The following is a 21,390-nucleotide window of genomic DNA, read 5'->3' as shown; positions in this document are numbered from 1 at the left end:
AAGGCTGGTGGGGGCAGCACAGATCCTACTGAATATTTAGGAGCCAGAAGGGGGTCTGTGTCAGCATTCCTGGCATGTTAATGTCGGATTTTCCTTTAGTTAAAAAGCCCTTCAGCCAACCCCAAAGCTTGAGCGTGTGTCTCGGGATCCCCTTCCCGTTCTTTCCTCCTCTGCTTTCCCTCTCCTCACTCTCTCGACACTAAGTTTCCTATGTATTTCTAATGCAGAGGAAGTAGCTCTCTTTGGGGTTTTGTTGTTGTTCTCCTTTTTATTTTTAGTTTTTAAGTTTTGTGGGTACGTGTATATATTTATGGGGTATGTGAATGTTTTGATACAGCCATGCAGTGTGAAACAAGCACATCATGGAGAATGAGGTATCCATCCCCGCTAGCCTTTATCCTTTGAGTTACAAACCAATGGTGGCTCTCTTTTGTTTCTTTTGTCTTCTGCTAACACACAGTCCCAAAGACAAGGCCAATGGGAATTCTGCCCTCAGCTGTCTATTTCTGCAATATTCACATGTACACATTCACTCATAAATGCCCCAACCTGCATTTAAGAGGGAGGTGATTTCAGATGAACAATGATCTTTTACAATAATTGTGACTAAGGACTGGCCTCTATTCTCTTCTCTTTGTCTTCCAGGCACATTTTCTACTGACTTCCTCTTCCCTGGTTTGCTCAAGTTCACACAGGTGTGTCCTCACCAAGACCTTACAGTCAAGGAGCCTTATCTGTCTTTCTGTGTGAGTTTGATGTGAGACCAGATTACAACCACTAGACATGCTGCGTCCCTGAAGGCCTGGCTGCTGCAGGCCTCCCTCGATTTGGCCAAGAATGACTCCTTCCCTCCTCTAGTGCTATCAGGAGAGGCAGGAGGTGTTGGAGAGACCTCCCCTGCCCACCACACACACCTTCCAGCTTGAGGCTGCCTGAAGACCCTTCAGAAACCCCTGACCTTGTCACCTCCCGTCCCCTCCTCCTTGTTCTCCACGCTCTGATCAAGTGGAAGTTTCCTCTTCACCACTTCAGGGTCACTTGGTAAAGATGAGTTGGGCAGAAAGGTCGGGGTTGGAGGAAGGGTGTATTTGGAAAGAGGGCTGGGCTGGAGATGAGGAAATGGGGTCCAGAACTGCTGTGCCACACCCCAGCCCAATGACCCAGGTCAAGTCGCCTCACCCACTTGGGCCTCGCTTTCCTCATTTGCCTAATAAACGTTTAAAATCCCTACACTACTCCTAAAGTGTCTACAGCATTTAAAAGGTGTTGAAAATGTTAGCAAATTGCCCCTATTAGAAATCTGGGGCTGCTCCTGCGTTTTCCACGACCTCCCTGCTAGAAGGTCCCAGAACTTTCCCTTTTGACTCCAGAGACACCAACTCTGCTGATGTCACAGCTTTCCTCTGACTGCAGGTTAATTTCTGGTGGATGAAATATTCCTGCATCTGCCGTTTTTACTGCAGTAGAGTTGCTCTGTGGTACACAGGCAGGTTATTGTTTTATTCTTTACTTTTGAATCACAGTCAAGAGTTTCAAAAGGGATAAAACAGGAAGGTCCCTCAGGGCTGATGTTCAGCACAAACACCCTGTAAGCCTCTGGGTGTGCCTGTCATCAGTTCTTGTACAGACATCACGGGGCTACTGCCTTAGTTTGTAGTTTCTGAATAGCTGGAGGAGGGGTGTGTCACAATGGAATAGGAGGGGGTTGCCAGGGAGCCGCCCATCCAAAATCTTCTTGTTTGTACAAGTTTTAGTTGGATACCCAGAATCACAGAAATGATTTCTTTTTGATAATAAAAGAATCTCTAAAAAGATAAGCTTCCATCCCCCAAGAGGCCAAATGAACAACAGTGTGAGCTCTTTTAGGAATGCAAGTCAGTATCCCGTGATCCCTGGGGACAAAGAGAACATGTTTAGGCTTGTTCCTGAGTATGGAAGGAAGCTGGAGAGGTTCCACCTGTCGGAATTGTCATGCATCCTCCTTTATGGATGGACCAGCTGTGAGCTACTGCCTTTCCATCAGCAGATGGTTCAAATGAACCCAGAGATTAGGTCTACAGAAAATATAGGTCACAGCAAAGGAGAAATTCTACGCGAAAGTAGTTAGCACAGCACTCAGCATATGGTAGGGATCCTATAAATATTAATTTTTCGTCACATATAAAAATTCCAATTTGCAGGGTAATCTCGGCTTGTAAAGAAGTGAAAAGTTAGAGAGGTAGATTTGTCTCCAGAGATGGTGACAGCACTCTCTGCCATCATACATGTTCTTTTGTATTACAGCCTTACTATTTCTCCTTAAGAAGAGCCTATTTCCCCTTCCCTTGAATTCAGGCAGGTCCTGCAACCTTTTTTGACTAATAGAAGTTGGCAGAAGCAGGAGCACCCATGGGCAGGCTTGTGAGTGAAGCCTTCTTGGCCTCCCAGCCCAGCCCAGGCACCAGCTGAATGCAGCCGAGTAAGTAATCCCAGCCAACCTGCGTGAAGCAGAAGAAACATCATCCCAAATTCTAGCCCCAGAAAATCAGGAACAAATAAAATCACGGTTGTTTGAATCCACTACATTTTGAGGTTGATTTTTGTTTTGTTTTGTTTTTGAGATGGAGTTTTGCTCTTGTTACCCAGGCTGGAGTGCAATGGCGTGATCTTGGCTCACCACAACCTCAGCCCCCCGGGTTCAAGTAGCTAGGATTACAGGCATGCGCCACCACACCTGGCTAACTTTGTATTTTTTAGTAGAGACAGAGTTTCTCCATGTTGGTCAGACTGGTCTCGAACTCCTGGCCTCAGGTGATCTGCCCGCCTCGGCCTCCTAAAGTGCTGGGATTACAGGCATGAGCCACCATGTCCAGCCTCGAGGTTGTTTTTTATGCGGCAACAGACAAAGCAAGTTTTCAGAATAAATCTGTTAAATTGATTTTAGCCTAAAACTGCCTCCTTATGTATTGGTGCAAAAGTTGGTGCAAAAGTAATTGTAGTTTCTGCTATTAAAAGTAATGTCACCAGCCAATATTTTAAGATTGGCCTAAGGTTTCTCTGTACATCGTGAACTATAACCTAAATGGAAGTGCAAACAGACTATAACCTACCCTTGTGCCAATCACTGAGTTTTGGCCAATCTATGGTGGTCAGCTGTTCGGACTGTGTTCAAATAAGACAAATGCTGAGCTATAACCAATCCGGCTGCTTCTGTACTTCACTTCCATTTTCTGTACATCACTTTCCTTTGTTCTGTCTATAACTCATCTTCCACCACGTGGCTGTGCTGGACTCTCTGAGCCTACTCTGGCTGGGGAGGCTACCTGATTCATGAATCATTCTTTGCTCAATTAAACTCTGTTAAATTTAGGCCGGGCGCTGTGGCTTGTGCCTGTAACCCCAGCACTTTGGGAGGCTGAGGTGGGAGGAACACTTGAGGCCAGGAGTTCGAGACTAGCCTGGCTCACATGGCAAAACCCCGTCTCTACTGAAAATACAAAGTATTAGCCAGACGTGGTGGTGCATGCTTGTAATCCCAGCTACTTGGGAGGCTGGGGCAGGAGAATCCTTGAACTCGGGATGCAGAGGTTGCAGTGAACCAAAATCATGGGGACCACTGCACTCCAGCCTGGGCAACAAGAGCGAAACTCTGTCTCAAAAATAAAATAAAATAAAATAAAATAATAAAATAAAATAAACTCTGTTAAATTTAACTTGGCTAAGGAGTTTATTTTAACAAGAGTTTCAAAATTTAACCTTTCCATAGGATTTTTCTTTTTCTTTCTATCCTCCGCAAATTTTTCATAGAATCTATGTACTTTCAAAAAAAATGTTTCTCCAGAAACATTGTGAAAGGTTCTGTGAATTCATTTACTTAGCAAGGTTTTGAGAAACATTTTCAACACAAATATTTAAATGTACATATAATTTCCATCCTCAGAGAATTTAACACTAACCATGTAGACTAGACACACATACATTGAGTGCTAATAATCTACAAGGCAGTATATGACTGTAGCTAAGTAATCTCTAAACCCTCTTTTGACCCTAAAATTCCATTAGGCCATGGAACTGAGTATACAAAGATTAAGTTCAGAGAAGACTCTCTGGGGTTTGTGAGTATCAGAAAAACAGGAAATGAAACACACATGAGCTTACCGAAACAGGGCTTTCTTTTTCCAGCGTGAGTTCTTGTGTGGGCAGTGGAGGGCAGTCAGAGATATGGGCTCCTTCTAGCTTTCTCCGGTTCTTGGTATATGGCCTTCGTCACAGGCTCACTGAATGGATGCTCCACCTCTAGGCAACATGTTTCATTTCCAGGAAGTAAGAACTAACAGGAAAGGACAAAAATCAAAAGGAAATGCAAGCTAAGGGTCCCTTTTCATTAGGAAAACAATAGCTTTTCTAGAAGCTTCACCTTTTAGACTTCTACTTAAATCTTCTTGGCCAGAACCATCTTGTAAGTCTATCCTGAGCTGCAAGAAGTCCTGAACACATTCTGAGATACACTGGACTTCTGTCGATAAGGAAAAAGGGAAGAGTGTATATTGGGTGTCTGAAGTAAGGAAGTAGAGAATGCCTTCGGGATAGGCAGTTAGCAGTGGCCCCCACAGTCAGAAGTTTGGCAGGACACAAAGATCTTTAGATAAAATGAAATATGGGGGCATGTGCCAGAAGGAGAGAAGGTGGACCCATCTCTCCTGGATGCATATGCATGGAAGGAGGGTAGAGAGAATGCACATATACGATCACCCCCACCCCACCCAAACTTACACCACACCAGACACACACACACACACACACACACACACACACACACATGAAATCACCATTTAATGTTGGGCTGATAGTTGAGACTACCTCTGACTTACCCTCTCCAAGGTTTCTTCTCTCCGACTCTATTGGATATGACTTTTTGCTCTACAGAAGCTAAAGAGCTAAAACCACTATTTCCCAGATGTTCTTAGAGCCCAGATTCTGGTTGCAACTGATCTCATGCCAATTAGAGGCACTGTTCGAGACTTGCATTCAGAACTGAGTTCAGTGGGTGGAGGGCAGCATTCTGGAGGCGGCAGTGACATCTTGCAGCCCTGCTTGATAGGCAGCTTCCTTAACAGCCTACTTTTGCAGCATCATAGTTGGTACTGGAACCTCACCTGGGATCATTCTTCAGCTCCTCCGTGATTCTGTTATCAATTTAGTAACAGAGATAAATCCCTTCCTTTTATTTATTTATTTATTTATTTATTTATTTATTTTGAGATGGAGTCTCGCTCTGTCGCCCAGGCTGGAGTGCAGTGGCATAATCTCGGCTCACTGCAAACTCCGCCTCCTGGATTCACGCCATTCTCTTGCCTCAGCCTCCCGAGTAGCTGGGACTACAGGCGCCCACCACCATGCTGGGCTAATTTTTTGTATTTTTTAGTAGAGACAGGGTTTCACTGTGTTAGCCAGGATGGTCTCGATCTCCTGACCTTGTGATCCACCCGCCTCGGCCTCCCAAAGTGCTGGGATTACAGGCGTGAGCCACCAGGCCCGGCCGAGGTAAATCCCTTTCTAAACTGGCAAGCATGACTCTGTTCTCTGTAACTGAGCATATTTGGTTACAGCATCACACAGACCTCTCTCCATTGCAGCCTCTCCCATTTTCTCTCTGCTGGACATTAGTTAGACATGTGACTTCACATCTCCAACTCTTGCCTTCTTTCCTCTGACTCGGAGCTCTTGTATGGATCAGGTATGAAACTGCCTGTACAGTGCCTGACTCAGATGAGTGTTCAACAAATACTAGTTTCAACAAACTTACTCAGAATAGTCACAGAAAATGCCAGCGAAGGAGTTGCTCCATGGGGCAATGGTGGTAGAGAGGCACCCCGGCATGACAGATGGCCTCGTGCTCTGCAGGGGCACAGAGGAGCCCAGACTTGAAGCCCTTGTTAATAAAGTCTGTCTCCTCTTCCAACCTGTAGGCCACCAACCTGTCATTTCAAACCTGTTTGAATTTTCTTTTGCTTGTAACATAAAACCTGATGCAGGGGAGCCTGAATTTCCTGGACAGAGACCTCCAAATGCAGAGGATGGTTTTGGAACCAGTAGCCGTCCAGCTGCCACCTAGGAAACACCAGCCACGGGCCCCATCCTCTGCTCTGTGCAGCCTGTCATGGTGAACAGAATGGACACCACCATTGCCTTTGTAGAGGGTCCTGTTTAACACAGGAAGCAAATCCCTGGAATGTTCCCTCATGTGAGCACCCATAGTTTGAAAGAAGATAGTGTGGTACCATTGTGGCCCCAGGCCACCAGCCCAGAGAGGGTTTTCCTGACTACATCATACTTAGGATAAAGCCTGATCAAGGAGACAAATCTGTGTCAGCTGTCTCTATTCCCTGTGAGGTCATGGTGGCCAAGACACTTTGGGGCCAAAGATACCTTTGCAGTGAGAAAAATGTAGGGAAATGCTGCTGAAGGCTGCAGGAGCCATGACGGGCTGTGGAGGAGCCTGTGGGAAGTGTAGACTGTGCTGGAGGCCAGCCTGGCAGCCATGTGCCAGTGCAGGGGAGGTGCAGGGCTGAAGGAGGCAGCCAGGCTGGGGAGGGCACCACACTCTGGCTGGGGGTTACAGGCCTTGGGCCTGGACCACTTCAGTGGGAATGGAAAAGTAGGTGAAATGAACATGTTTTGGAGAGCATCTACGGATCTTGCTAGGTGTATCCTTACTTCCTTCTCCTGAGGGTTCTTGGGGGACAAAATGAAGATGAACATCATCACATAGTTTGCCCAGCTTCTCCTTGTCTGTGGATTTGCATGGCACCCTGTGTGTGCCGTCAACAGCTCTGATCCCACTATCCTTTGGTTGTTTCCCTGTCTTAGTCCTGGTCACAGTGAGAGGCCCAGTGGAGAAAGGATGCTTCCATCTCTGTACCATAGAGCCCACGGAACCAGTGGTCAGTAAGCAGCAGCCAGTGGAAGCAGCAACAGCAGGTGGCATTTAGGCTGTGCTTAAGGACTGACACCTCTGTGGATGATGAAGCACCTTCTTCAGTGAATGTGGAGCAAACCCATCCCTCTGATTCTCAGCAGAGCGTCCTATCTCTCAGTTATCAGTGCTGCATTATTAGTATCACAATCGAGAAGCTTTATTGAGCAAAGTCCTGGGTTCAACATTGGCGAGAGCACTGGAGTGTCTTGGTGGGTCCAGGAAGAGCAGATGCCTGAGAGGAGATACCAAGGAAATGAAGCGCCAGATCCTTCCCTGGGGTTCAAGGCAGCCAGAGAAGGGGAAGGCCCACCTTCGGATCCCACCACTCCTCTCACAGGGCCAGCCAGGGAACAGCAGCCCTCCACGCATCAGTTCTCTCATCTTTGAGATGGATGTGATAGTATCTACTCTGCCCAATTCACATAGCATTGTGATGAAGCCCAGATGAGATGAAGGGCACAACTGCCTCTCAGTGCCATACAGTGCAACGACTCACTGTTAAAGTGTTGCCCAGCTCCAGAGCACAACCAAATACTCCTGTGTTGGATTGTGCAGGCTGTGCCGACGGATAGAGGAGGACTAAGAAGTGCCAAATAGTTTCCTAGAAAAGGCGAACTTTGAGCGGTGTGGAAGAAGGCAATGTACAAGTTTGTAGAAATGGAAGGAAATCTTTTTGGTCAAGGTAAGCAGCTAGAGCCTGCCTTTCACTGTGTGTCCACTTGTGTATATTAACTCGCTTAATCACCTCTACAGTTCCCAAGGTCGGCATGCTTATCCGCACGTAAGAGGAGGGAACTTTACATGGGCATCTCCAGACGGCTGCTTGGGCTTCCTCACAGCCTGGTGGCCAGGTTCCAAGAAAAGGCATTCCAAGAAAACAAACTCAGCGTGCGAAAGCTTACTGAACCTCCATTTACATCACACTTGCTGGTGTCCCATTTGTTGAAGCTGGTCACATGGCCAAGTCTGGAGACAGTGTAGGAGGGGGCTACATATGAGCAAGAATGCCAGGAGCTATTGTTCATTTGGGTTACTTAAGTAAGTTTATCACAAAGAGTGGCCAAATGCAACCACACTAATCAATATAAGTCACATTAGCATTTTATTGATTTAAAAAAATTTTAATCCCATCTTGAATTTCCATGTGTTGTAGGAGGGATGCAGTGAGAGATAATTGAATCATGGGGGCAGGTCTTTCCCATGCTTTTCTCTTGAAAGTGAATAAATCTCACAAGATCTGATTGTTTTCAAAAGGGGAGTTTCCCTGCACAAGCTCTCTTCTCCTGTTTGCCACCATGTGAGATGTGTCATTCACCTTCCACCATGATTGTGAGACCTCCCCAGCCTCCTAAAGTGCTCCTAAAGAAAGAGTCCATTAAGTCTCTTTCTTTTGTAAATTACCCAGTCTCAGGTATGTCTTTATCAGCAGTGTGAAATGGACTAATACAACTAGGTACTCAGCATTTAGACCAAGAAACAAAGCATTACCAACACCCCAAAAGCCCCACTTAGACCCCTTTTCAGGCACTCCCTACTTCTCCCCAACCCAGAAGACCCACTGTCCTCATTTCTAATAACATTCATTAATTTTTAAAGATATTTTAAGGGGCCGGGCGCGGTGGCTCAAGCCTGTAATCCCAGCACTTTGGGAGGCCGAGGCGGGCGGATCACGAGGTCAGGAGATCGAGACCATCCTGGCTAACACGGTGAAACCCCGTCTCTACTAAAAAATACAAAAAACTAGCCGGGCGACGTGGCGGGCGCCTGTAGTCCCAGCTATTCGGGAGGCTGAGGCAGGAGAATGGCGTGAACCCGGGAGGCGGAGCTTGCAGTGAGCTGAGATCTGGCCACTGCACTCCAGCCCAGGCGACAGAGCGAGACTCCGTCTCAAAAAAAAAAAAAAAAAAAAAAAAAGATATTTTAAAACTTTGTAGTGCTGGAATGAATGGCTTCTATTGATGGTTTCTTTTGGTCAACATTATGTTTGTGAGTTTCTCCATACTGCTGCGTATAATGTTCATTTTCATTGCTGTGTGACATTCGATTGTATGATGCTAACATATTTTATTTATCTATTCTACTCTTCATGGGCTTCTGTCAAGCTTCCAACTTGGGACTATTACAAATAGTGTCACAGTGAACATTCATTCCTCTTGGTGAACATATCCATGTATTACTGTTGGTGTACACCCAGGAGCAGAATTGCTGAATCATAAGGCACACATGTGTTTTTGGTGGATACAGCCAAACAATTTTCCAAAGTGATTGTGTCAGTTTATCCTTCTGTTAGTAGTGTATGAAAGTTTTAGTAGCTCCAAACCCCTTCCACTCTTTCCGTTGTAGCCATTTTGATGGGTATGTAGGAGCATTGCATTTCGGTTTTAACGAGAATTTCCAAAATAACTAATGAAGTTGAGCACCTTTATGTAAGTTTATTGGACATTTGGATTTCCTCTTTTGCTTAATGACTTTTCAAATACTTTGTCCATCTTGAAATCTGATTTTTTTTTTTTTTGTATGGGTTCTGTATATATTCTGGATGAATTTTTTGTTGTGCCTGTGTGATTCATTGTAATCCATGGAAAGCTGGTCAGAGCAGTGGCTGATACAGACCAAGTAGCTGAAAGCGGGAAACAGATGAGGAACAACGGAAAGTATCTGATACACCTGGCTACTGCTATCTCTCACCTGGGTGATTTCAAGGGCTTCCCAATGTCCAATACAGCACCTAATCTTAATAGACACCCAAAGTATTTGCTGAATGATCTTACTGTTTCTTCCTTTAAAAATCTTCCTGATGATTTTATTTTCTACAAAGGTAACCTTTCTTCTTTAATGTCATCTATCACTTGAGACAGTAGAAAGATAATTAGACCATGGTTTGACATGGAGATGGAGTACAAAGATGGGATTCGAATCCTATTCTGCTTCTCACTTGTTTGGTGACCTTGGATATCTCTGAAACATGATGATCTCATCCATAAAATAGGGATCCTAATAGTCCTATCAAATAAGATGTTGTGAGTATTAAATGAGTAACTCTATGTTGGGCCACTTAATAGAATATCAGGTACAAGGAAGCCCTCAGTGAAGGTTAGCTGTCATCATCATCATCATCATCCTTGTCATCATTGCCATTGTTGTTATCTTATGATTATTAGGGCCCTGCTTTGCTTATCTTCAATTATGTAGCATGGCTTCTTCAGCAGATAACAGAAGTAAGAATGAGCTCTTCCAAAGACGTTTGGAAGAGTGGAATGAAACAAATTTGTGAAAAATCTTGATCAACCTTGGTCCCATCTACAAAGATTGAGTCACTATTACTCTGATGGTCCTCATAAGTCTCAGGCTCTCTAACATTTAAAACATATTTTATAAACAGAGAGAAGGTGAGAGTGATTTAGATAGAGGAGGGGATGGAGAGTCCTCTAAATAGAGACAGAGACTTACGAATTTGTATCCCCAGAGCATTGCTTCACTAGATCCCCAGGACAACTCTCCACTGGGCATTTATTAACCTCTTGTGCAAATGAGGAGAAGAAAGCTCAAAGAGATCAAGGAACACATCCAAGATCACAGGACTAGTCAATCACAGAGCCCAGGTCTGTGTGCGTCCCAGTCCCCACTCCTTCCCCCGCCTAGCTCTCCACTTTCAAACTGAGGAATGCTCTAAATCTCTAGATTCATACAGTAACTTTTACACAGTTTAAAAGCCAGAAATTAATTCCGTGCCCGTGGGAATGCTCTCAGAGCAAAGATAATTCTGCAATATATCCTTGTGTATATTTTCAGTGCATCCTGACTTCCACCTGGTTTGGAGCTATAAGTCAATCTTTTGGCCACTAAGCTAAATTCCCAGGGTGCTCTTAAGATACAGAAATCCCAGCAGTAAATAGCAAAGCTGTTAGACCAGATTAAACCTGCCAAAGTGATTTGAGCCGAGCTAAGAAAAATGGACCCCCTTGAAATGATACGCTATCAGCCAACAGTAACATAACCCTGGAAACAAACCTTTTAGTTTATAGTTCAACAAGCAGCACACATGGTTAGGAAGGAGACTTGGCTGAAGTCTAGCATCCACAGAGGGTGCAGAGGGTGTGGAAAATGTGAGTTGTAATTCATTTGTGTTTCACTTTCTCTCTCTGTTTTCCTGATTAAATGATCGTGTGGAGAATTCCTTGATTTTGACATTTGAAATCTACAGAGTCTGTCTGGGAGGTGAGTAATGATAGTATAACTAAAGATTGTGATCAGAGAGGGGTCAGAGTGTGACAAAGGGGGAATGACACGGAGACAGATGAAGGATGCAGGTGGGTGAAGATCGCAGGCACTGGGAGGCAGTTCCATCTCCCATTTCACTCCATTGCTCTTACAACAACTTAAAAATGGAAAACAAATGCTGTGGAGACTTCATTTTTCTAAGAAATTGATTAAGTTAAAATAACAACAACAACAACAAAAAAACCCAAGGTGTGCTTACCCAGGACAGTATTTTCCCTGTTGAGACCGAAGCAGCTGAGGGTTATACAACCCACTCAACTGCTTCTTGAGGCCACTGCAGTTTCCATGAGTAAAAGCAAACAGTCCTGAGCAAATCCTGCATGCCCTCTTCCATTCTTGCCTCTTCTATTTACCTTTGTTTTTGAATAAGCCCAGACACTAAGGCGACAGTCTCGTTAAGTATGTCACTTTAGCTGAGGAGGAATAAACTACAATGCTATAGGCAGGTGCCTGATTCAATCACAAAATTATTCAGACACCTGGGGCAATGCCCAGCTGGCAGGGCTACCTGTTTGTTTTTCTTTTCAGTTTGTATTTTGTATTGTTGCCAGTCTTGCGTTTTAGAAGCACTGAGGGCGCTTAGCATTTATTTAGTTTTGGTTCCCACAGTCTTCCACCAGAAGCCCACCCCATGTGTAGGTGCGGGGATTCAGGCGGGCTGCTGCTTGCTGGGAAGCATGTTTCTCAGCCTGACTTGTTCTCTCTCTTTCTCTCCTGAGGTTCAAAAGTCCATTTTCAGTATTTCCTGTAGAAAAGTGCTCCTAAAATCTGAAAGTATGCTATTTTAGGATGCAAGTAGATCTTTGTCCTTCCTTCTTGGTGGAGATGAATTGGGGCACCGTTCCTGAGCCAGTGGCCTCTGTGAACACTGGAACACTGCCTGGGTGTCCACCCTCATGGGGAGAAGCCATGGGGACAGCTGCAGAAGGGAGCGCCCACCTGGACAGGTGAGGTGACCGATGCTGGACAACACGGCTCCCGGTCCACTTGACTTCTTTGCATCTTGCACTGAGACACAGCCCTCCAAGGGAAGCAGCAGTGGTGAACTGCTTTGTGGCACGATGGCCTTCCATGGAGTCCAAGGAATTCTTCTGGAAGATAAGGGGCTGGAATTCCAATTCCCATTGGCACTACCCCATGCAGGTCTAATACCATTCATTGGGTGATAGTTCTTTGATTATATTTCAGTCTGACAATACCATATACAATGGGCTGTTCTGGCTGTCATTCACTGACCCTTGAAGGGGGAAATTCCTTGAGGTGCTGCAAAGGGAGTTTCCACTGATAAATGAGCATTTCAGGAGGTGTGGGAAGAAAGCCCGGTCCACAGGCACCACTGTCAGCATTAGGTGAGTCAGGAGAGCGAAGGTGACATCTGCGGCAAAGTGTCCCAACAACACACAACAGGCCGGGACTGTTTTCCTCACCTGTCTTGGCATTGGCTGCAAAACTGAGGGACCCTAAACAGGTACAATTCCTGAGACTGTAAAGACAGTCAGCGACACGGCGACTGTCCTTACCCCTCCCACCCCCAAGTCCAGGAAGACTGTGTCTCTTCAAATGCCCAGGTCAGCATCTCCTCCTCTTAAAGGGTCTGGAGGATCCTGGGAGGGCAGAATGGGGGGTGTGGGCTTATCAGCCCAGGAGCCTGGGCGCAGCTTTGAGGTCAACTTGCTGTGGGGCCTTGAGCCAGTCACATGGCACCCTAGGCTGTAGGTTTGTCATCAGAAGAAGCGTGATGCCTTAGGGCCTTGCTGGTGTGACATTCTAGGATCCTAGGTGTTTGCTGTGTGTCAAAGGCATGCATCACAACAGGACCAATGTAGGAGCAACACTTCTGCAAGAAGGCACTTAATGCTCCACTTCAGGTGAGCTCTAAAGGGAATTTCATTCCTAAGACCTTAGAAGCAAACGTGTCTGTATTTCTGTTTGTTAACTGCGTTCTAAATCAATGGGCTGGCCTACGGGCATAAGAAGGCCATGATATCTCCCAACGTTCTAGACACAAGAGAAGGTTTTGCAACCAAGCGGGCAGCTGGACCTTAGACCCAGTGGCCCGTTGGAAGGATGCCAGCCTTCCTAGTTCAAAGGACCCATGTAACAGACTGCTGTTTGCAGGTACCCATGTTAGAGAAGAACACAGTGATCAACCTAGGACTTTGGGTGTCTGGATTTCAAACCAGATTCTTGCTTGCCAAATGTTTATCAGAGCTTGTCAATAACAACTTGAATGATTTTCTCCCACTGTCACATTCAATATTTACCTTTGGAGAAAAGCAGGGTCAGTTCTCTCCAAAAGGAGGCTTAGTTAGTACAATTAGGTGTTTCACAAAAAGATGTCCTTAAACTGCACCCCTTAGAAAATGGTAAGGGACTTTAATAGGGAAATGCCACCTCACCCAGGGTGGCAAGCAAGCACTTGCCACAATCATTTCAGCCGTCAGTTCTAAATGACTTCGGCATTTCCTCATGGCAGGACAGTGGGCTTGCTGCCACAAGTGCACTTTTCCTCACCTCACTTTGTGTTCCCGTTGATCTTTTTTTTTCTTTGTATTTTGGAGACGAGACAGCTTGTTCCAAGTTCTGAATTGGGGACGGTAGCGATTCTTCACGACCAAAACACTCTGCAGCTGCGTCCTTTGGAGCAGGGAACACGAGTTGCTTTGTTGACCCCTCTTCACCCCAGAGGCGTGTCTTCTAGGTTCAGTCCAGGATGCAGCCTGCCAGTCATTGGTCAGGTCACAAATATGTGCAGCACACAGCAAGGTCCTCCCTGTGACCCGTTGATGTGGCCACGTGCTCTCTGTCACCCCAGCGCCCCGGATCTCAGTCTGCAGGGAAGCAGCCGTGACAAGCACAGAAAGGCAGGCACTGGTACCTCCTATCGAAGCCCCCAGTTCACCGGCAGCCGTCGTGTTAATTTAAGAAGTTGACTGAACAATTTGGCACCGTCGCTGGAAACTGAAGAAGGTGGGAGGAGGCTAAGCAAAGCCCTTGCTTAATTAAAAGCATATCTGCAAAAGGTCAGGCCTGGCAGGAGGATGACAAAGGCAGTCAGAATTTTAAAATCAAGTCATTCTCTCTTGTGAGATTTCTTCCAGACCCTGATGGATTAGGGATGCGGGGTTTTCTCTTCCAACAAAGCCTGCACAGCTGAGTCAGGGTGAGCCAAGTGTTAGTTCCTTTGCTGTTTTCAGAGAAGTAGGACTTCTTCCCCCAAGGTGACCCCACTTCAACCCCAGGGCAAGAAGGAGGTGACTCTCAGTAAGTGTCAGCCCTCATTCCCTCTGGAAACCTGGGGTAGACGTGGAAAGCACGTGGTGAGCTCTGTGGGGCCCATGTGCCTTTGGGACGCTGTGCCTCGGTTCAAATGGCTTCTTTAAGAAATCACCAAAACTGGATTCCTGCTGCAGCTGACAGAATGGGGAAAGTGTGGGCTCAGAAAAGTGAATTTTTAGTACTGACGTGATAGCCACCTTCACCTTTTTGAGGCCAGGTGCAGTGCCTCACACCTGTAATCCCAGCACTTTGGGAGGCCAAGGTGGGTGGATCACCTGAGGTCAGGAGTTTGAGACCAGCCTGGCCAACATAGTGAAATCCCATCTCTACTTAAAAAAAAAAAAAAAAAAAAAAACAAAGATTAGGTGGTGTGGTGACACACATCCCAGCTACTCGGGAGGCTGAGGCAGGAGCATCGCTTGAACCCTGGAGGCGGAGGTTGCAGTGAGCCGAGATCACACCACTGCACTCCAGCCTGGGCGACAGAGTGAGACTCCATCTAAAAAAAAAACAACAACAAAAATCACCAAGACTGGATTCCTGTTGCAGCTGATGGAATGAGGAAAGTGTGAGCTCAGAAAAGTGATTTTTCAGTACTGACTTGATAGCCAGCTTCACCTTTTTGAGAGAAGAACTGTAATTCCAGAAGACCTAACCAGTGCCAATGGGGAAATGACAAGAGGGGTAGATCTGCAATAAGCAGAGCTTTCCCACAGCCAGCACTATTCAGTTAGGAAACAGCAGGCAGTGTGCCAGCCTCTTCCTCCCCTGACATGCTGGGAGAGGGCGTAGAAGCCCATTTCCTGAAGATACTGAAGAGGGGTCCTGCCATGGGGGCAGGAGAAGGGGACTAGGTTAACATCTGCGTATGAGTTCAAATTCTTTGATTCTACATTATCACATGATCCTCTTCAGAATATGCCTATTCCTCAGAATTTTGAAAACAATTGTATAATTGTATACAAAACAATTGTTTTGTATACTTTGTGTATTGTATATTTGTATTTTATTACTTATTTGTGACATCTATTTATGAATGAGCATCCTTTTGTTAAAGCAAAAGCATTTGAACACTCTCTGCTGGTCTGAGAACTTCGTATTTCTTCAGTGAATCATTATAATCTGAGCATATGGACGGCATCCTTGCTTCTGGCGCCAAGAAGTACAATCAACTGATGGAGAGTGTTTCTTAAATGAAAGTGGTGTTTCCAGTTGGCAAAACATAGATTATTTTTGCTATTAGAGAAATTGATTTCTTAAGACATGTGATTAATTATGTCTGTAAAACAGAAAATCCATCAAAGACAAAATGTTTTTCCCTTCAGAAAACACTTACAAATTCCTACAATGTCATTGACTAAATATGACATTCTATTAATGGGCATCTTGTCTCCAAAGATACATCTGGGCTCACTCTCCATGTTATCTTCCCCAGGCTTTTGGGAGATTGATGACTGATGACAAAACCAGGGCAGCACTCGGTGACTTTCTGCTGGTTCTTGAGAATCCAAACGAAAGTTCTACACTGAACCTGCTCTGCAGAGGGGATCCACATGAGGAAAATGACAAAAGATGATCCCATTTCCACTGTGAAAGGGATCTTGCTAGACAGCCTGTTGGCCTTACCTTCCAAACATATTCAGAGTCCCAGCTTCATTCCCTGCTAATTCCCCAGCCCAAGCAGGGCCATTGCATGCACAGCTCCAATGTGCGTGCAATGGTGCCCCTAGGATTGTGGGGAGCACAGTCAGCCTGGGGCAGCCTTGTGATACCCAGTGATATGGTTTGGCTGTGTCCCCACCCAAATCTCATCTTGTAGTTCCCATAATCCCCATGTGTCATGAGAGGGGCCTGGTGGGAGGTGACTGAATCATGGGGGCGGTTACCGCCATGCTCTTCTCGTGATAGTGAGTGAGTTCTCAAGAGATCTGATGGTTTTATAAGGGGCTTTTCTCCCACTTCATTCTGCAATTCTCCTTGCTGCCACCACGTGAAGAAGGATATTTGCTTCCCCTTCCACCCTGATTGTAAGCTTCCTGAGGCCTCCCCGGCCCTGCAGAAATGTGAGTCAGTTAAACCCCTTTCCTTTATAAATTACCCAGTTTTGGGTATTTCTTCATAGCAGCATAGGAATGGACTAATACAACCAACATTTTCTATCTGGAGTATATTTTGTATTTTTCATATGTTTTATTGCTAATTTGTCACATCCATTCCTGAATGAAAATCCTTTTGTTAAAGCAAAAAAATGTGAACACTCTCTACTGGTCTGAGAAGTTCATTGTGGTTGCCTCCCAACCAGACTACCTGAATCTACCTCCCCACCTTTCTGTTTATTCTACACACAGCAGCCCGAGCGATCCTGTGAAAGCATGCATCAGATCATGGGATTCCATGGCTCCAGTTCCTCCAAGAGCTTCTCATCTCAACCAGGGAAAAACCCAAAGTCCCCCAGTGGCCTCAGCTTCTCCCTACCTCTCTGATCTCACACCCCAACCCTCACCTCTGACTCACCCAGCTCAGAGCTGTGCTGGCTTCCTCTCTATTTCTAGAGCCTTGCCAGATGTAGCCAGCCCCTCTGGGGGGAATTTTCTCCCCAGTAAGCATGTTGATGGTGGGCTGTCTCGCCTTAAGTCTTCAATGTAAATGTCACCTTCTCAGAGGAACTTTTTCCAGCCACTGTTGTTAAAATTTCAGTTGCCACTTTACATTTTACATCCCTCTCCCCTGCTTTAGGTTTCCCATAACAGTTACTACTCTTGTCATACCACATACCTGACCTATCTGGCACTTTCTTGCCTGCCTCCCTCCCAAGAAAGTGACATTTCTGATGGAAGGAGTTATTGTCTGTTTTGTTCAGTAGCTCCACTGTCTAGCACTGTGCCTTGCACATAGTAGGTCCTCAATGAATATTTTTAAATGAATAAATGGATAGATGAATGGATGAATTTATGGACAGATGGGGATGGATAATAGATAGATAAATGGTTGAATGGATGGATAAATGGATGGATGGGTGGATAAATGGATGGGTGGACGGATGGATGGGCAGATACATAAATAGATGGATGAATGAGTGTATCATTCCTCTAATCCAGAAAAAGCACGGTTGTCTGCATAAGAAGTGCCTAAACTTGAGAGTACTGGGACCACCAGCAGAGATTCTGATTCAGTAGGTTTGGAACAGGGCCTAGGAATATCATTATAATAGGCTCCCCAGGGTTCATTTTATACAGTGAAGTTTGAGTTCAAGGGATGACAGAGAGGTCCGCAAAAGGTTGGCTTGAACATCTGGCTGAATGATATGTGATGTGCACATTAGACACTCAGGGAACATTCTCTGGGAAAGACGGGATTTAAGGAGAGGTGACAGTGGACTTACTTTGTTTGAAGAGCATGTCGTCTGTCATATGTCTTCCTTCAAGCTTTCACAAACTGTTTACGCTACAACCTGAATTCCACTTGGAAAACGCATCAATAGAGCATGTCCTGTGACCTCCTCCATCCTCAACAGCGGCGGTCATTCGTCTCCTGGCTTCCTTGCTGGGAAAGTGATGGGAACTTGGAGCAGCAGAGACTCCTCATAACACATCAGCCCACCTGTCACCTGCTATCATAATCAAACGTCACATTCAACCAGCACCTTGCACGCTCTGAGCTTGACGCATGTATTTGCACTGCCTTTTCAGGAGTCACTTCATCTAGTTCCCTGGCAGTTACTTTCGAGCTAGAAGACACTAGCTCCCTGTTCCACAGTACTTCACGCATGCCTGTCTCCTAGCCTTGCCAATACAGTGTCATGAAGAATCTGTGCATGTAAAGGTCCAGTCATCTTTCATCACCAGGGCTGAAATGAGTGGTCATTCAGTAAATGTTTGCAGACAGGAAAGAAGGAAGTACGGGGAAGGAAGGAGGGAGGGATAGTGTAACAGAGTGAAGCCACAGCAGTTTAGCAGAATAAGATACAAGGCACCGGCCAGGTGCAGCGGTTCATGCTTGTAATTCTAGCATTTTGGGAGGCTGAGACAGGAGGATAATTTGAAGTCAGGAGTTTGAGACCAGCCTGAGCAACATAAAAGTATCTTTAAAAATTAAAAAATATATACAAGCATTAATTTAACAAAGATGTGAAAAGAAAACCAGTAGCAAGAAGAGTGGAGGCACAGTCGTTTAACAGATGCTGCCAGCACCCCACCAGCATCACCTAGGTACACTCCATTCATATACATGCCCACGGCTTGTGACCTTCAGACCCCTGTGCCTGCTGCGTGAAAGAGTTCAATGGCTGCAGGGCCAGGCATGGCCAACCAAGCTGGGGAGTTAATATCCCAGGGCTGCTCTCAACCATGATGGAAGGGAGTGAGTGGGTGAATACCCAGCTTCCCCCTCCCCCAGCAGAATGTAGTGGATAAGCCCGAATGCCCTCGGGGGGAGGTGGGGGGGACCTGCTTACAATAACTCCCTGCCTTGGTTTCCTACCCTCCCCAGCCCCTTTCCCGACTCATTTGCCATGGCTCTCTAGGATCACCTCTAAAATACATGACTTGCACACACATCTTGGTTTGGGGGTCTGCTTCTGGGGGAGCCCAACCTAAGCCAGTCCCCAGCTGGAATAAGCTAAGTCACTTGCACAGATGTGAGACATGTTAGAAGCTGCAATCGTCTCACATTGTCTCTGAGGGCTCTGAAAATGTACAGAATTATTAAAAACCTTGCCATTGACTAAAGAAAGCCTTAGATCTGGCCCGACGGCTGACCAGTTATAAAAACAGTTGAAAGTAATTGCATGCTTCCAAATACCACCTCCACCCCCAACAGGGTAATGCTTCAATTCCCTGCTCTGTGCAGTGATTTCCTGGACCCTTATTTTCATCTTCTGACTCCTCTACTGCTGTAGGAAAAGTTCCCTTGTGCAGCTCAGAGCCTTTTTCTGTTCAGCCAGCTCCCAAGCATCACCCACCTGGGAGAGCTGTGCAGGAGAATCAGGCTCTGTGTGTCTACACAGTGAAGTGACCCCGACTGAAAAAAAAATTAACAACTGAAACGTGCACAAAGTGGGGTACATTTTGAGCGTGTAGGCATATATTATGTAATCTGAGTTTTTCTATGAGAGTTACAGACACAAATGACCAATTATGTAATGACCCTATCCGGCTTCAAACTGATTTCTTGGCTTGAGGTGGGGGAGGCTGGCCCTGTGCTCACCAGTCTTCCCCTCACAGCATGTGTCCTTCGTGGGGTCACCACCTCTTCCCACATCTGTGCTCCTCTCTGGAATGGCACCTCCAGAGAGCAGACGCAGTGTCTTCCTCACCATCGTATTCTCCACAACCCACGCAGTGTCCAGGGTCACTCCGGAGATGCTGGCTGAGTGAATGCAGATGGATGAATTCATGGTCTTTTGCTCATTTTCTCTCTGTCCTTTAGGTGTCAGAAGACATGCACTTCCAGGAAATTATTTTTCCAAGAACCTGCCTTTACGGCGATGCTCACATTTTAAAAGGACCGTTCGGAGGAACATAAAAGTTTATATTTGTTTTTATACAGTCTAAGAATTTGTCTTTTAACAGAAGAGTTTAAACATTTACTTTGCCATATTAACTGATTTGCTTGGTCTTAATTCTGTCATCTTAATTTATGATGTTTATTTATGTTTCCCTCATGCTTCCAATGTATTTCCTTCCCTACCTTTTGCCATATTGCCAGGCAGGACTTGTTCTCTTTTTTCTGGATGATTTGTGAGTTTTCTGTTTACTTCACTAACAACGGTAATGCTTAAGTTTGATTTGTACATATACACATATATATATATTTAAATCAACATTTCTATAAACTGCATCTTTTACCTTTCTCACGTAGGATGAAAGCATGTAGCACGTTATTGGTTTTCTTTCTTTTGCTCTATCTCCCTTCCAAGCTGTTAGTAAACTCAGTGGGAATTTAAAATGCAGATGATTATCATTAAACTATTTTTACATTACAGATCATTTCTCTTTAGTATTATTATTATTTTTTTTTGAGACGGATCCTCACTCTTGTCACCCAGGCTAGAGTGCAGTGGTGCTATCTCACCTCCCACGTTTAAGTGATTCTCCTGCCTCAGCTTTCTGAGTAGCTGGGATTACAGGAATGTGCCACCATGCCCAGCTAATTCTTGTACTTTTAGTAGACACAGAGTTTTGCCATGTTGGCCAAGCTGGTCTCAAACTCCTGACCTCAGGTGATCCTCCCGCCTCAGCCTCTGAAAGTGCTGGGATTATAGGCGTGAGCCACTGCAACTAGCCTCTTTTTAGTATTATTATTATTTTTTTTACTTTTGCATTGAGGCATTGAGTTTTATAAACTTGTTATCGATGTTTATTTACTCCTTCATGTCCATTTCATGTGGTTTATTTTATACCAATCTTCCCTGTGATTGCCTTCCACATTTTGATCATTGCTCAGTTCTCAGGAGATCTTTCCTGGCAACTTTCACAGTGAGGCAAGGGGCCCTTCCAGTTCCTGAGATCGTTGTGATTGTGGCCACAGGAAGGGACGAGACTTGGCAAGATCAGATGCTGGGGCCACAGATGTCCCCTCAACACTCAGAAGTCGCTGGTCCACTGTGACTGATATATCTTGCTGCAAAGAAGTGAAATGTCTGTTTTGTTTCGTTTTGTTTTGTTTCAGCAGGTTGCCTGTATTTCTGGAATGTTGAAATCTTCACAGAGATGTATCTAATTGTATGCTTTTCTTCTTAAAATCCAAAATGCAAATAGTTTCACGTTTTTTCTGATTATAAAAACTAATAAATGCTCAGTTTTCTGGAGGAGCCAATCTACCACTGGCTACTTTGATTAGAAACAAAACAAAACTTACAAAGCATCCTTCTC

At 45.3% G+C, this 21,390-nt stretch overlaps 1 long non-coding RNA gene across 2 annotated transcripts in view; it reads right to left on the bottom strand.

Moving 5' to 3' along the window:
* The window catches only part of LOC117094339, a 93,633-nt gene that overhangs the window by 64,615 nt on the left and 7,628 nt on the right, over positions 1–21,390 (bottom strand). The window contains exons 1-2 of one of the 2 annotated variants that reach the window (XR_004441511.1): positions 11,439–13,274; positions 4,138–4,309 (exon numbers count right to left, since the gene is read on the bottom strand). This is a non-coding gene — a long non-coding RNA (uncharacterized LOC117094339). Of the gene's footprint in view, positions 1–4,137; positions 4,310–11,438; positions 13,275–21,390 lie in introns of those variants that run through there. The other variant, XR_004441510.1, reaches the window with a different exon arrangement.

The sequence above is a fragment of the Trachypithecus francoisi genome, unplaced genomic scaffold (genome assembly GCF_009764315.1).
Source record: "Trachypithecus francoisi isolate TF-2019V2 unplaced genomic scaffold, Tfra_2.0 Lachesis_group13, whole genome shotgun sequence".
NCBI lineage: Eukaryota > Metazoa > Chordata > Mammalia > Primates > Cercopithecidae > Trachypithecus > Trachypithecus francoisi.
This window is presented reverse-complemented; position numbering and strand designations above follow the sequence as displayed.